Raw genomic sequence first — 13778 nt, 5'->3', positions numbered from 1 at the left:
TTTTGGCTAATTTGCTAGATGCCATAAACTACTGAAAATCCTTCCATTAACTAACCTTATTATTCCTTATAACAACCCCGGGAAATATTACAATGTCCCTTTTACAGAGTAAGAAGCTGAGGCATGGAAAAGTTGAATGATTTCTCTAACATGGCAATGAGTGGCATAGCTACAAGTATAGATAAAAAGGTGTTTTCATTGATGATCTAGAAGAAGAAAATGGACATTATTGTTGATAGTTTGCTAAAAATGCTGCTTCTAGTTGCAGTTCCTCTTCAAAGTACATAAGTATAGTGACTCCTATTGGACATAGTAGTTCACTTACTCAGACTTAGATTTATTAAAGTTTAAGAAAACATTTCTTAGCTTTCATTGACTTTTTGCTTTCTTTCTCTTTTTGGAATGTGTAGCCCTATAGGCAAAAAGGCATTAATTGAATGGAAGGACAAAATAGCAACAGATCACTGAGTTTTCCTCTTCTCTATTCCTGGTCAGAGGTCTGTGACCCTTTTCTTTTCGGCTGAGTGTGTGTGTGTGTGTGTGTGTGTGTGTGTGTGTGTGTGTTTTCAAAAAAAGCCAAGCAACTCCATGGATTTATAGAGGCTTAGCAGACAGAAATAAGGGAGTATAGACAGAAAATGTGGGTTCATTTATTAAAGAGCACCTAAAAGAGAAGGAATGCCAAAATAAGATATTTAATGTAATGGACCAAACACTGGGGGAGGTGAGATCAAGACTGAACAGAGCTGTCTTGATTTTCTAGCAAGTATCTTAACATCTCCCAGTGAGGCGGGATGTGAGGGTGGAGGCATAATTGCAGGGTGACTTCAATGGAGCAAAAACAAGTTTGTGCTAAGTCCTGCTTGCTGTTGACTGCGAGCTATCAGAAAGGGCAGAAACTCTGAACTACAAGATTTCCATTTATTAATGAATCTATATTGCTATGTAATTGTCTTGATTGTCAACCGTTATATAGGTGTTCCATATGAGCGTCTTTCCTTAGCAGTAAGATTGGAAGCTTATAAAAACAGAGAGTAACATTTGCTATTCTCTATACTGTTTTGACACTTAGCAAAGGACTGGGCATTGAGAATTTAATTTAATTTGCTATATTAACTATATTAAACCAATGCATCTTCAACCTGCTCCTTGTTTGTCTTTGTGATCGAAAAGGGATATATCTAATATTGTGCTACTCAATTTAAGGTTTCAACTTTTTTTTCATTTGCTTGGCAAAGTTGGGTGAGAGAAAATGCAGCCTGTATAACATATCATATGTTGATGTTGTCTTCATGTACACGTACACTTTCATAAAAGCAAGTCTTGTACTTCAGAACTGTCTTTGTGCCTTTATCTAATGGGTCAGTGCCTAGAATAATAAGTACTCTTTGAAAGAATTTCTCATTAAAGTAAACAAATAAAAACCTAAGGCCAATGTGAGTACAAAGAGCTGGCATCGTATTTTTTTTTTTTTATGGAGATCCCAAATTCCATGAATACTTTGTAACAAAATGCCTATTAGTTGAAAACATGGGCATTGATCTGGATTTAAAATAAGAAAAAAAAATATTTCTAAAGAAAAAATATCTCTAGAGTCTAGCACATTTATCAATGCCCCAAAGAAATGAACAACCCGTGAATAGTTTAACCCGATTATGTGTTCGCATAGCATAGCGGATTTATTCTAACCTTTTCCCACCTGGAAAAAACTGGGTTCAAGTGTCTTCAGCAATCGCAAAGCAACATTGCGTCTTCTCAGACTGTCATGCCACTCTCAGAGCAAGCCTATACTCGTAGGAACGGAGCTGCTGGTGGTGGTGGTGGTGGCAGTGGTGATTGCAAAGGCTCTGGTGTGGAGATTGCAGATGGAGAGCGGGGCTGTGTGCATGGAAGTGGAGAGGAGCGGAAAGGAGCCTGGAGAAAAGGCTGTCATAGTTGCTCAGAAGAACCGCCAAATCAGAGAGCAGGGAAGATTTCATTGGAGGAATGCCTTCACCAGCAATTAATCCTGTCATATTGCAAGAAAATTGTAAACGTTCTCGCCAGAAACTGTCTGCCCATTGCAGCTAATGGAACACAGCACGCACGAAGGGACCCGCTCTTCTGTTCTCTACCAAAGGCGCCTGGTGCAGAGACACACAGACCCACACACAGACACAGACACGCGCGCGCACACACGGGCACACACACACGCACACGCACACGCACACGCGCCAGCCTGAGGGTTGGCCAGAGTCTTGCAACCGCAGATCCCGCTAGGAAATAGCCACGGGCACCCCTAAGTCGGTGCCGCCGCCACTCCGGTTACTACTTTCCCCGGCACTTGGGCACTTGGCGAAGAAATGCATCCCGCCCAGCTCGCGGGTCCCTGCAGGTCTCGGTTCTATTTTGCTCTCCAGACTCGCCTTCTCCCTGAAAGCCAGGCTCCAAAGTCCTTTTTTTTTTTTTTTTTTTTTTTTTTTTTGCTTCTCGGGTGGCTTGGTGCGAAGGGCGGGGGCAGCGCCGGGTTCCCTCCCATCTAAACTGCCGAGGGGCTCCTGGCCGGCGGAGGGGCCGGGGGAGCCCAGTGCTGGGCGCCCGGACTCCGGCGGCGCGCCCCGGAGCCCCGCCGCTCCTGCCGGTACCACCGGGTCCGCTCTCTCCCCGCCTCCCCCGCCCTACCCCTCCCCGGGCGTCGCGGCTCCAACTAATCTTTTCCTTTTTCTCTCGCAAGATCAAGGGAGAAAGCGAGCGGGCTGCTGGCTTAGGAAGCGGAGCCCTCCCTGCGCAGCGCAGCTCGCGCCGGAGCCGCCCGCCGCCCCGAACCCGCTCCCCGCGCCCGCCGGCCGCGCCGAGGAAGTCGCCCTCCGGGGAGGCACCGGAGCCAGACCCGCCGCAGGTAAGAGCGCCTCCAGCCCGCCTGCTCCCGCCGGGGCCCTGGCACCGCGGGGTCCCTCCCGACTTCCAGACCCAGGTGTGGAGGGGGATCGGGGATGGGAAACTGGACGAGGGGCCCCCCCACAAGTGAGATGCTCTCACGGAAACTTTGGCGCCGGGGCTGGGAGGGCTGCAGGGAGCGATGGCGGGTCTGGCCGGCGGGGACGGACGAGGCGCCGCGCGGGCAGAGCTATGAGCCCGGGGGGCACTGAGTCCCGGGGAAGGTGGAAGGCAGCCCGGGAGCCGCGCCTGCCGCCGGGGCACCGCGCCCTCTCACAGCCCGACACCCCTCCACTGCCCCCGGCTCCCTCCCGCTCCCCGAGATGCCGTCCCTGAAAAGACAGGCAGATAGATCTTCGCCCTCTCCTGTCCCCCAGGATCCTGCCTGCCTGGATGGCCCGTCTTCCAGGGGTTTGGGGTAGAGGCCCGCTCGCCCAGGCTGTGCGCTGTACCCAGGTTCCGCCCTTGGGTGCCGCGGTGCGTGGCCCGTGGCCCAGGGGCAGGGGGATAGACAGGAGCGCATGGTCCCAGGACAGAGGAGGGGGCAGCCTGGTGCAACCCCGTCCCATTTCGGCTCCGCATAGGACTTAGGCTTTCCACCCGGGGCTTGGGGACAGAGTCCCAGCCCATAGCTCCAGAGCTCCAAGAGACGCACCTCAGGATGGGCCCTGGGCACCCAGGCGGGGCTGGGGTCCTAGAGAGGGGTCACGCCACCCATGATGTCCCAGGCGGTCCGCACCCGCGGACCTGAGCGGTCGGGAGGACCTTGCAGCTCCCAGGACGCGCGAGGTGCGGTCCGAGCCGCGCGGGGCGGATCGCGCATAGATTCCACCTGTGAGCCCTGCCCGCAGCCCCTGAGGCTCCGGGGTAGAAGGATGCTCACCTAGGGAAGCTCTCAAGACATGAAGAGATCCCCCCCGCCCCACGCCCGGAATTACGGACACAGAGACCAAGAGCGGCGCACACCCCTGCCTCAGTTCCTCTCCAGTGCCCCCATCTCTCTCTCCCCTCCTGCCCTCGCCAGTCCTCCAGGCTGCCTCGAGCCACAGAATCGCCCAAGGGATCTCTCACCCACCCCAGGTCATGAGGCCAGGCTGTGGCCGGTATGGAAATGGAGAAATAGAGGTAGACGCCTAGAGCAAGAAGCCCTGCCTGGGGACACCTCACCCGAGCTGCCCTCAGGTGTCCTTAGTTAGTGAGTTCAGGGCCCGCGCCCCTGTCACTGAGGCCGCCTAGGGTGGCAGGTGTGCCGCCCGCTGGCTCGCCCAGGCTGCCCAGCCCAGCAAAAGCACGGTGCTTCCCTGCCCTCCAGCTCCGGAATCCCCCACTGACTTTCTAGTTCCCCTTCATCTCCTCTCTGCGCCCCTTTGGGTTTGTTTTGCTTTCTTGCTCTTTTCCTTAGCGCTGGGCAGCGGTGGGTGCCTGGCAGCCAGCCCGGAGCTGTGTCTGTTCCCCAGCACACGCCGCCACCGACCCGGACACACGTCCCCCGCTCCAGCGGGCAGTCCTCAGTCTGGGCTCCGGGCTCCACAGACCCGCGTGCCCGGTGTCCAGGGCCAAGGTCAGGGTCGTGGCCACGGCCACAGTTCCACAGAGGACCTGGCGGGAGGAGAACAGAGCCAACCCAGACTCCAAAATAATAATAATAACAACAACAACAACAACAACAACAACAACAACTTGTAGGACAACAGAAAAGGCCTGAGAAAAACTGGAATTTGGGTTGGGGGTGGGATGGGAAGGAGGTCCTAGGGGAGACTGCATGGAGCAGCTTTAAGAGACTGGGGCTTCGGTGTTCTGCCTCTGCACCCCCTCCCCTTCCATGAGGCCTCAGGCCAGAGCCCACCCTTGGTGGGCAGCCTCTCTCCAGCCACTCAGGGAAGTTCAGATGGCTGGTTCCTAGGGCAGACCAGCAGCTCACTTCATTCCTCGCCATTCTGCTTCACCTGAATGGAGAGGTTTCTGAAAGTGAGGCACTTCTAAACTCTCTCAGCCTGGCAAAGGTCATGCATTATTATTTTGTTGGCAATCTGGTTGTATGTATACATAGTACTGAGAAGCATATGGTGCATTTTCATTGATAAGCAAATAATAAGGGTGATGATAAGGTTTGAAACTACAGTTAGGAGTGTGTGTGGTGTGTGTGTGTGTGTGTGTGTGTGTGTGTTTGATCTTTGGGGCCTTAGCAATAAGGGCACTGATAATCATAGAAGTAAAGGGCTTCTCATTGGGAACTGTATTCGGCTGCAATTCAGAGAGTGGACTTTGAGACTCTTGTCAAATGAGTGGAAGAATTTTGTGCTGAATGTGTCACAGCTCTGCAGGCTTTGGCAGCTAAGAACCTCAAGAAGCCGTAAGTTCATGCCAGAGGAATTTTTATTGTTATCGCTATTATTAGTATTGTGTTCGGGTTGTGGCAGAGATAAGGAAATTCTATGGGCTCTACACGCTTTACTGGGTTAAGCAATTATGCCCATGAAAACTGAAAAATGAAACTTGACCCTGAAAAGGCATAACAATTCCAGCCGCACTTACTGTTTTAGAACTCTGAATGGGGTGAGAGTGGCGAGAGTCCTGGGACCCTCACATTCAGGGTGTGCTTCCTGATAGATGCTTGGTTTTCTTTCAAATGTAATACATGCGTGTTTATGTAAGTGTGCCTGAGGGTGTCTGGAGGGGGATTGGAGTGAGGAAATAGGTGGATTTTTATATCCCTGTCATATAGTTCAAGTTCAAGAGAACCCAAAGGGCCTGCTTGTAGTTCTCAAGGGACTTCAGGGGTGGATGGGGAAGAGACTGGCAGTCACACATAGGTACAGTCCCTTTGGCATGGTCCCCACAGACTCTCAACCTGGGGGGTCAGCTATTGCTATTTTCACATTAAAAACCTACATTGCTTTGAATGTGACTCTATGCCCTTCTTTGCCCAGATAATGCCCAACTGCAAGCAGATGGATGCAAATTTAGTGGGAATTTTCTAATTCCAGTTCCAGAGTAGCCAGCTCTCAAGTTCAAGGACACAGAAGGGAGAGGGGCGGCTCCAGAGGTGAGAAGAAAACCGCAGCCTGCAGCCTGCTGGCTGGCAGGGGAGGCCTGGAGGGCAAGTCTGGGCAGGAGGAGAGGTGGGCTGGTTAGGGAGCACATGCCTTTCTGACTCATAGCCCGGAACAAGGTAAAATCGAGAAGACAAGATGAAGAGAGGACGGGAGAATAAATGGAAATGAAGAGGAAATGGGAGATAGAAAGAAAAAAAGAAAGAAAGGTAGGAACCTGTGGGTATACTATTAACAGCCACAAGTGTTGCGTTCAGCCTCCATCGCCGGAGTTAGTCCTTGTGTGGGGTATGCCTGAGAGAAAATGCCTATAATTCTAGAAAATGCCTATAATTCTGACCACTCCGGCCCCACTCTCCTTCTTACCTTCATCTTTCTTCCCTTTACTCCTTTGGATGGAGAGCCCGAGAGAAACATTTTGTGATCCAGTTCCTCTGAAGAACTGGTTTTCTTTACTTAAACTGATATTGGAAGTGGTTGCCCACTTTACGGTGTGGACTCCTTGTGTGATTTTCCTCAGTGGGCGCCTATACAGCAAACACTGTCAGAATCCTCTCTGTGGCTGTCAAAATGTCAGTCCCTATCACCTGCCTCCACTTTGCCTCTCTTTGGTTCCTGGAGCACGTGTTGGGACTGCTTTCATTAGAGGGCATTGGGGCAAGGCCACTGATGACATACGCCGAAGCTCAGCGGGGTCCCGTGGTGGTGATGGTGGTGGAAATGTTAGGGTTTGTGTTTTGTGTGGTGCAAAGGAAACAAGTCATTCCCCTCAGAAATGCATTTTCAAAGAGTGTGTTCCCAGTCCCCCTGTATTATGTTCATCTGTTCTGTCCCCATTGTTTACAGCGGTATCTGGCACATCTTAGGTTAAGTATTTGTTCAACATGTGAATGGGTGAATCTGTTTTCTCATTTTATCGTGGCAACAAACCTATGAAGTAGATGCTATTTTCCCCATTTTACAAATGAGGAAACCAGAGTTCAGAGGTAATGACCCCAAACCACACACAGCTAGTCACTTGCAGCCCCCGGATGCAAACACAGGTGTGTTGGACTTCACACTTTCTCCTGCTGTGCTGCTTGGCTCCATGAATTGTTGTAGCACTGCTTGCCCTGCTTTTGGGAACTCAAAATGGCTCAGAGTTCGACGATGTTCTCGCCCTCCTTTTAATTCCACCGTGCCTATTCCTGTTGAAGCCCCTCCATTCTGAGAAAGATTCAGAGCCAACTAGATTCTTCATTGGCACAACATGCTTGTTCGGTTTCCACAGTGTTTGCCTCTGGCAGAGGAAAATGAGGGCATCAATACTGCCTTAAATTTTGGCAGAAGCTATTTCTACCTATAGCCATACTGAGGTTTTCTTTGTCCGGGGCAAAAGGATGAAAGAGAATTTTTATATCTTCCAGTTGTTAATGTACAAACATTCAAACCGGTAAAGGATTTTTGTGAGTTTATTTGCGCCAAACTGTAGACAGTTGCCGGGAGCAGGATCTCAGCAGATTGAGATAATGCTCCAGAGAATGGCAGTTCTTCACCTTGTTTTATACATTACCATCAAAGGAGGAGATGGAAGTGGTTACATGAAATCCACTGGTGATGGTTTAGGGAGGTGGGAGAAAGCAAAGGGGGGGACCTCTGGGATTGAATAAAAAGTAAAATGATAGATACTCCCTTCTTTTACTTAGGTGGGCACAGGATAGTTAACAGTCAACAATTAACATGATAACAATCACAATGAAGGAATTTATGGTATTTGATTGTGCCCTGAGGGGTCCGGAAAAAGAGAAGTTACAAGTTACCCTGACATTTCATGAGGATGTAACCTTAGGTGCAAAAAGACAATAGGCTCAGTTAAGGTAAAGACTGACCTTTATGGGGGAAAATGCTAGCCTAGGACATGACTGCCCACTATAAACTGCTTTTAGTTAAAGTTTTGATTTTATACCATCCTTTGTAGTTATACTGTAGGTCTTTGAGTTTGCAAAACTGCCACTCAGGCCTTCCCTGAGCTAGTCAGGTTAGCATGGGGCCTTTTTTGCATCCATGCAGTTTAATTCATGATTTGTGTTGTTGAAGTGGATGGAGAAGCTTTTCCAATGTGATGCCTGACCAAGAACTGCACACATCCCTACCTCCAGTCTAGCTCTGTATTCATTTTGCCTTGTTGAAGGAGTGCTTCTTTCTTCATTCAGATTGCTGGTACTTAAGGGTCTGAACTTCAAGGGCAGCTTTTCATTTTAGTTAAGAGTTTTTATCTACCTTTGCTTTGAGAGATTATAATGTGACTTTGGGAAACTGCTATCAGCAAAGGTTGAGATAGGTTCTGGCTGATTTTCCTGCTTCCACACTTTATATATTCTTGTCTTACTTTACTTCCTTTCCAGTCTGTCTCCCTCTCCGCTACATGTACAAGATCCTTCTTTCATACTGTGACCTAAATATACAATCATCTTAACTGGTGCTGTTACCATGGTAATGTTTTATGGTAGATAAGGGTACACACTGAAAAGTTCCTTTCTTTCATTAGCAATGGAATTCCTTCTCTCTTTCCCTCTCCCAAATCCAGGCTTTCACAGAATGATGCCCTCTGGTGTTCAGTAACAGGAAGCACATAACTTTGGATAGGGCAAAACCCGTTTATAAAACTTTGAATTTCAATTAAAATTTGAAACAGACAAAAGCAAGAAGACTTTTAATTAGTATATTTTAAACTGAGAGATTAGTAGGAGGCATTCCTTGCCTGGGCATATTAAGAGTGGTTTTCTGTGTAGAATTCTAGAAAGTTATGGTAAAGGAGAGACTTTTATACCCTTAGGTATTTAACATTGTTGTGAAAATATTTCTATAGGAGACAAAGATTTTCTATTGAGATATTTCTGGAAGAAGAAACTTATAAAAAAATTTTATGTTTAAATGTTTAAAACTTCAAGGTGAAAGTATTTTGTCTTAAAATGGGGATTTTTTTTCTCTCTCCTACCAGTATATATTATATATTTTATGTATAATATAATTTTATATTACATAGCATATATATAATTTGTTTCTGTTTTGTTATAGGAGAAGCTTGGAAGTTTATATTATTGAGTGAACAGTAATATAAAATTGTACATTATTATTGATCACAAATTACATAACAAAAAAGAAGTGAGGTTGACCTGCTATAAACATGTCTTCCTTCTTCTGCACTCTAGGTCTACTGTCTGTCTGAGATATCACTAAGGCAAACCTATCTCTGAGACTCCGTCTAGAATTCATTCCCATCTCCATCCACACACCTTTCCCAGATGGTAGCGTCTCTCACATCAACTGCCACCAGAGCCTTGTGTTTTGAACTGGTCTCCCTTCCAAAATGCAAATCTGAACATACCATTATCTTATTAAAAGTTCTTCACTTTTTCTCAACTGTCTAAGATGAACTCTAAATTCAAGCCCACATGAGATCTTCCATGACTGATCAAAGCCTATTTGCCAAGCCATATCTCCTCCAGCCATTTCTTTACCCCTCTCCCCACTGCATAAGGAGATTAATACACATAAATAGCTTAGGGCTGTGGTCGGGAAACTGGGGCTCATGAGCCACATGAGGCTCTTTGGCCCCTTGAGTGTGGCTCTTCCACAAAATACCATGGCCTGGGCGAGTCTATTTTGAAGAAGTTGCGTTAGAAGAAGTTTAAGTTTAAAAAATTTGGCTCTCAAAAGAAATTTCAATCGTTGTCCTGTTGATATTTGGCTCTGTTGACTAATGAGTTTGCCGACCACTGGCTTAGGGGAATCACTGATGCAAAGTAAATGCTAAATAAATATTGGCCAATAAATTTATTTTTGTCTTTATTCTTCTCCTCTTCCTCACCCTGCTCATCATCTAACTTATTGCTAGTATAATACTAATAAGCAATCATAAACATCACACTTGTACTAGCCGTTCCCCTGATTTATTTCTGGGAAGCTATCAGCATGATTACAATGTTCCCCTGTGTTCTCTCCTATCTAAGTTCTCATTACTAAACTAGCTGGACCAAACACCTGGCACTCTTCTGCTTTCTCTCTCCCAGCTCTGGTGGAGGGGCTTGTGAGAGTGAGGGAACTGTCTGAAATGTGAATGGGGATATGTTTTGCTGTTATTGTTGCAAAATGTTGGTGCTCTGTGATGATCCCCAGTAACTGATATAGCATAATATCTCCTCTAGGAATGGGAAAGCGATAATGATGTTTTCTGATGTTATTGCCCACTCATGGTCATGAAGATAACCCTTCCCCTTTAATAAAGCAAAGAAGCTCTCCCTTGTCTCCCCAGCCATGCCAATCCAATAAACAAGGCAGACTAATATAGGAAGACGTGCCCATTATTTCTTGATTATTTAATTAACTACTAGGAGCTCTTTAGGAGGAGTGGGATAGGGAGTTAAAGAATCACCTTGACACTAATTTCCCCATTCTTTATAAAAGCTAAGCATGAAATAATTGGATGGCTGGAGGGAAGAACATACATTTCACACACCATCCTCATATTGTTGAGCCCGATGATGATTTTCTAATACTTGGTGCCTTCGTTGGCACTGCTCCACAGGGAAGAGGCTTGGGCCATATAAACATCATGGAAGCGGAAAATGATAGGGAAACTATGTAATGGTGTTCTTTGGGTATTTGCTTTCCTTTAGGGGAGGAGATAAAGAGCAGCTCCAGGGCCAAAGTGTTTCCCAGACCTGCCTGCTGTTTCTTGTTTCATCCTCAAAATTACTTTTCTACCAGATTTTATCAGCTGAGCAGGCATCTATATCTTCGTGTGTAAACCTAATATTACAGACTCTTTTTCCCCCCCTTTGCTTTGTGTGCTGGGGGTATTAAAGTCAGAGAGCAGTGGGTGGCATAGGTTTAATTTCTGTTGTCTCTGGACAATGGGTGTCATTCAAAGGTAAACAAGGAGTCCCAGTGGTGCTTATATTTTAAAGTGAGCATGGCTGGACATTGCCCATGACTGGATATTTCCACGTTAGGGAAGACTTCAGGATTTTGGATGGAATACTCTGTGACAATAAAGACAACAAAAGCAATGAAATGGCCAACGCTCTTTCTTGAGTGTCTACCATATGGGAATATATATATTATTCCCATTCCTCAAGCCAGCCCTACGTGGTAAATGTTTGCTCTTCGTACTCATAAGTGTAGAAATTGGTGCTTGTTGACACTAAATGCCTTGTTCCAGGTCTAAGAGTGAGCTTGATGTTTTGGGCATCAGCCTCAAGTCTAACCTCAAAGGTATGTTTTAAAAATAATGGGGGTTTTGTTATACTATTCCATAAGCAGTTTCTTTAAAAGAATTTCCCACCATATTATTCTATATCTAATTCTGATAAAGTTAAGGAAAAAGAGAGAGGGAAGAAAGAGAAGCAGAAGCACATCCTGCTCTGAGTCCGTGTTCCGAAAATGGAATCATGAAAACAGAGTCTATGGTGGAGCAGTCAGTCTCAGGTGAGAAGGAGAATCTGTCTGGATTACTCACCTCCTGGCTTAGTCTAATTATAGTCTTCACCTTGGAAGATTTTTGCTCCTTGTAACACCTGGGGAGCTCCTTCTAGGCACAGAAGGGGAGTCTGAATAAGGCTTCAAGCTCTGGAAAATCTAAGGCCTAAAGAAATATTTTATGAATCTTTACAAAATGTATACATGTTGGAACATTTCTTCTATCAAAAACACTGTGTGTCAGTACAAATATTTATTTGCTATCCTCTATTTTATATTGTCCTAGGTATTCCCTGCAAAAACAGTTGCTATTAATTAACATTAACTTCCTCATTGCAGATATAAAACAAAAGGCCAAAGGAGCGGATCATTCTGAGGGATGAACCGTCAGTGGGTTAATCCCATTCCTGTTTACATGTCCACTGTCAACTCTGTGTGTGTCCCCAGTCACCCAAGAATCATTAGTGTCTATTGGTAAATGATAATACCGGCTAATTTTTTCTGCCACTAATTGAAATTTCACACTCTTACATTTCAATATCAGTCAATATTTTTAAATTCTGGCACTTTTAATCAGGACTATTTTTCACAAGGGAGTTACAATGAGGCCCTAATTAATTAAGCTGGTAATTGCTCCTCTCCCGAGCAGTTTGCTCCTTACATAACGCATTCTTTAGAAAATTTGCATCCTTAGCATTCCTCTTTAAACCTTCCCCCCCCCCCACCCCCCTTTATAAGGAGATTCCTTGGCTTCTATCTCTGTAAGAATTTACTGCAAATTCAAATTATTTTCATTTTCAAGCAGGGGTATGGAAAGGAGGTCACGTTTATTTCCCAGCAAGCTACCATATTCAGACAAAATACAGAAATACAATGACACCTCTCTATCATTGAGACCTTCAGAGAGAATCCCTGGGGTTCTCCTCCTGGAAGAGAGGTTGTCAGACGCCTCCCCTTTGATGTTCACTGGCTTATTTCAGCTTCTTGATCACGATGCAAGTTTTCATGGTCCGTTCCTCTTGTATCTTTCTCCCGTTTCTCAATCCTCAGCTACTTAATTGCTCCTGCCTCTCTGTGGCTGTTTCAGGGCCTAAGGTTTGTTATATTTCCACCCGGTTTAGTCCTATTATTATAGTAGACATTGAATTTAGAGAGTTGGCTGTAATTGGCAGCCCTGCTCTTTTCTCCCTTAATCGACATTGCCCTAAATTCCTATATTTCAGCGCCTCTTGGTGTAAGATGCGTTTTGAGAAAAGAAAAAAAGAAAAAATGATGGTGACTAAATCCACTCGCTGATTTCCCTTAGAGTTAGGAATTCCAGATTATTGAAATCACTATACCACATATGGGTCAGATTTTCTAAAGGTTGCTATTGTTGTTTGCCTTTTTACATGGATGTGTGTGTGACTTATTCATTCCACTTGCAGCAAATATTTGACTACTTTTAAAAATTAGTTTTTCCAACTTCCATGAGCTCTTCTTCTGCTTTTCCAAATATAATTGAAAATGAAACCATATCAATTGCTTAATTATCTAAAATTTAAAATGCCTTTTTCAAGATATGTATAATTATTGAATGATAACTTTTTCTTGGAGCATTCTTCAGAGCAGTTTTATGTTCACAGCAAAATTGTGTAGAAAGAACAGAAAATTTCCATATACTAATAACCTCCCCCACTTCAGGATCCTGCACCACAGTGGAACATTTGTTACAATGAATGAACCTACATTGGCCCATCATGATCCTCTGAAGTTCACAGTTGACATTAGTATTCACTCTTTGTGTTGTATGTCCTATGGGCTTTGACAAATGTGTAGACATGTATCCACCATTATAATATCACAAAGAATAGTTTCATTGCTCTAAATATTCTCTGTGCTATCCTATTTATCTCTCCTTCCCTCTTTTCTAACATTTGGCAACAGCTCATCTTTTTACTGTCTTCACAATTTTGCATTTTCCAGAATGTCATAAAGTTGTAGTCATACTGTATGCAGCCTTTTCAGATTGGCTTCTTTCACTTAACAATATGCATTTAAGTTTCTTCCATGTATTTTCATGGCTTGAGAGCTCATCTCTTTTTAGTGCTCATCTCTTTTCATGGCATTAGTTTTTCTTTGGTACTTTCATTAACTCAGCAAATGATTTTTTTCTTGAAGATAAATTTTAGCTATTCGTTAGAGAAATACTTTTTTTGTTTCATCATGAATACAAATCATTTTATTATTGTACAGTATTTGATTTTCTCTAATCTTAATTTCCATTTTCTTAAATTTTGGCACTTTCCAAAAATAGCCACAGAATCTGTTATTGTTCTGAATATTTTAAGTCTATCTTTTTTCCTTTAA

General features: G+C 45.0%; 1 protein-coding gene across 6 annotated transcripts in view; it reads left to right on the top strand.

The window, feature by feature from the left end:
* Positions 1–1770: 1770 nt before the first annotated feature.
* CHRM2 (cholinergic receptor muscarinic 2) overlaps positions 1771–13778 on the top strand; it is a 137651-nt gene continuing 125643 nt past the window's right edge. For 2 of the 6 annotated variants that reach the window (XM_084896819.1, XM_084896822.1), the window contains exon 1: positions 5178–5269. The gene's annotated coding sequence lies outside the window, so the exon portion shown is untranslated. Of the gene's footprint in view, positions 2375–2713; positions 2879–5177; positions 5270–6098; positions 6179–13778 lie in introns of those variants that run through there. The other 4 variants (XM_084896820.1, XM_084896821.1, XM_084896825.1 and 1 more) reach the window with 4 other exon arrangements.

This window comes from Pipistrellus hanaki (genome assembly GCF_964339955.1).
Source record: "Pipistrellus hanaki genome assembly, chromosome: 10".
In the NCBI taxonomy this organism is placed as follows: Eukaryota; Metazoa; Chordata; class Mammalia; order Chiroptera; family Vespertilionidae; genus Pipistrellus; species Pipistrellus hanaki.
Note: the sequence above shows the minus strand (reverse complement) of the source record. Positions and strands in the feature narration are given on the sequence as shown.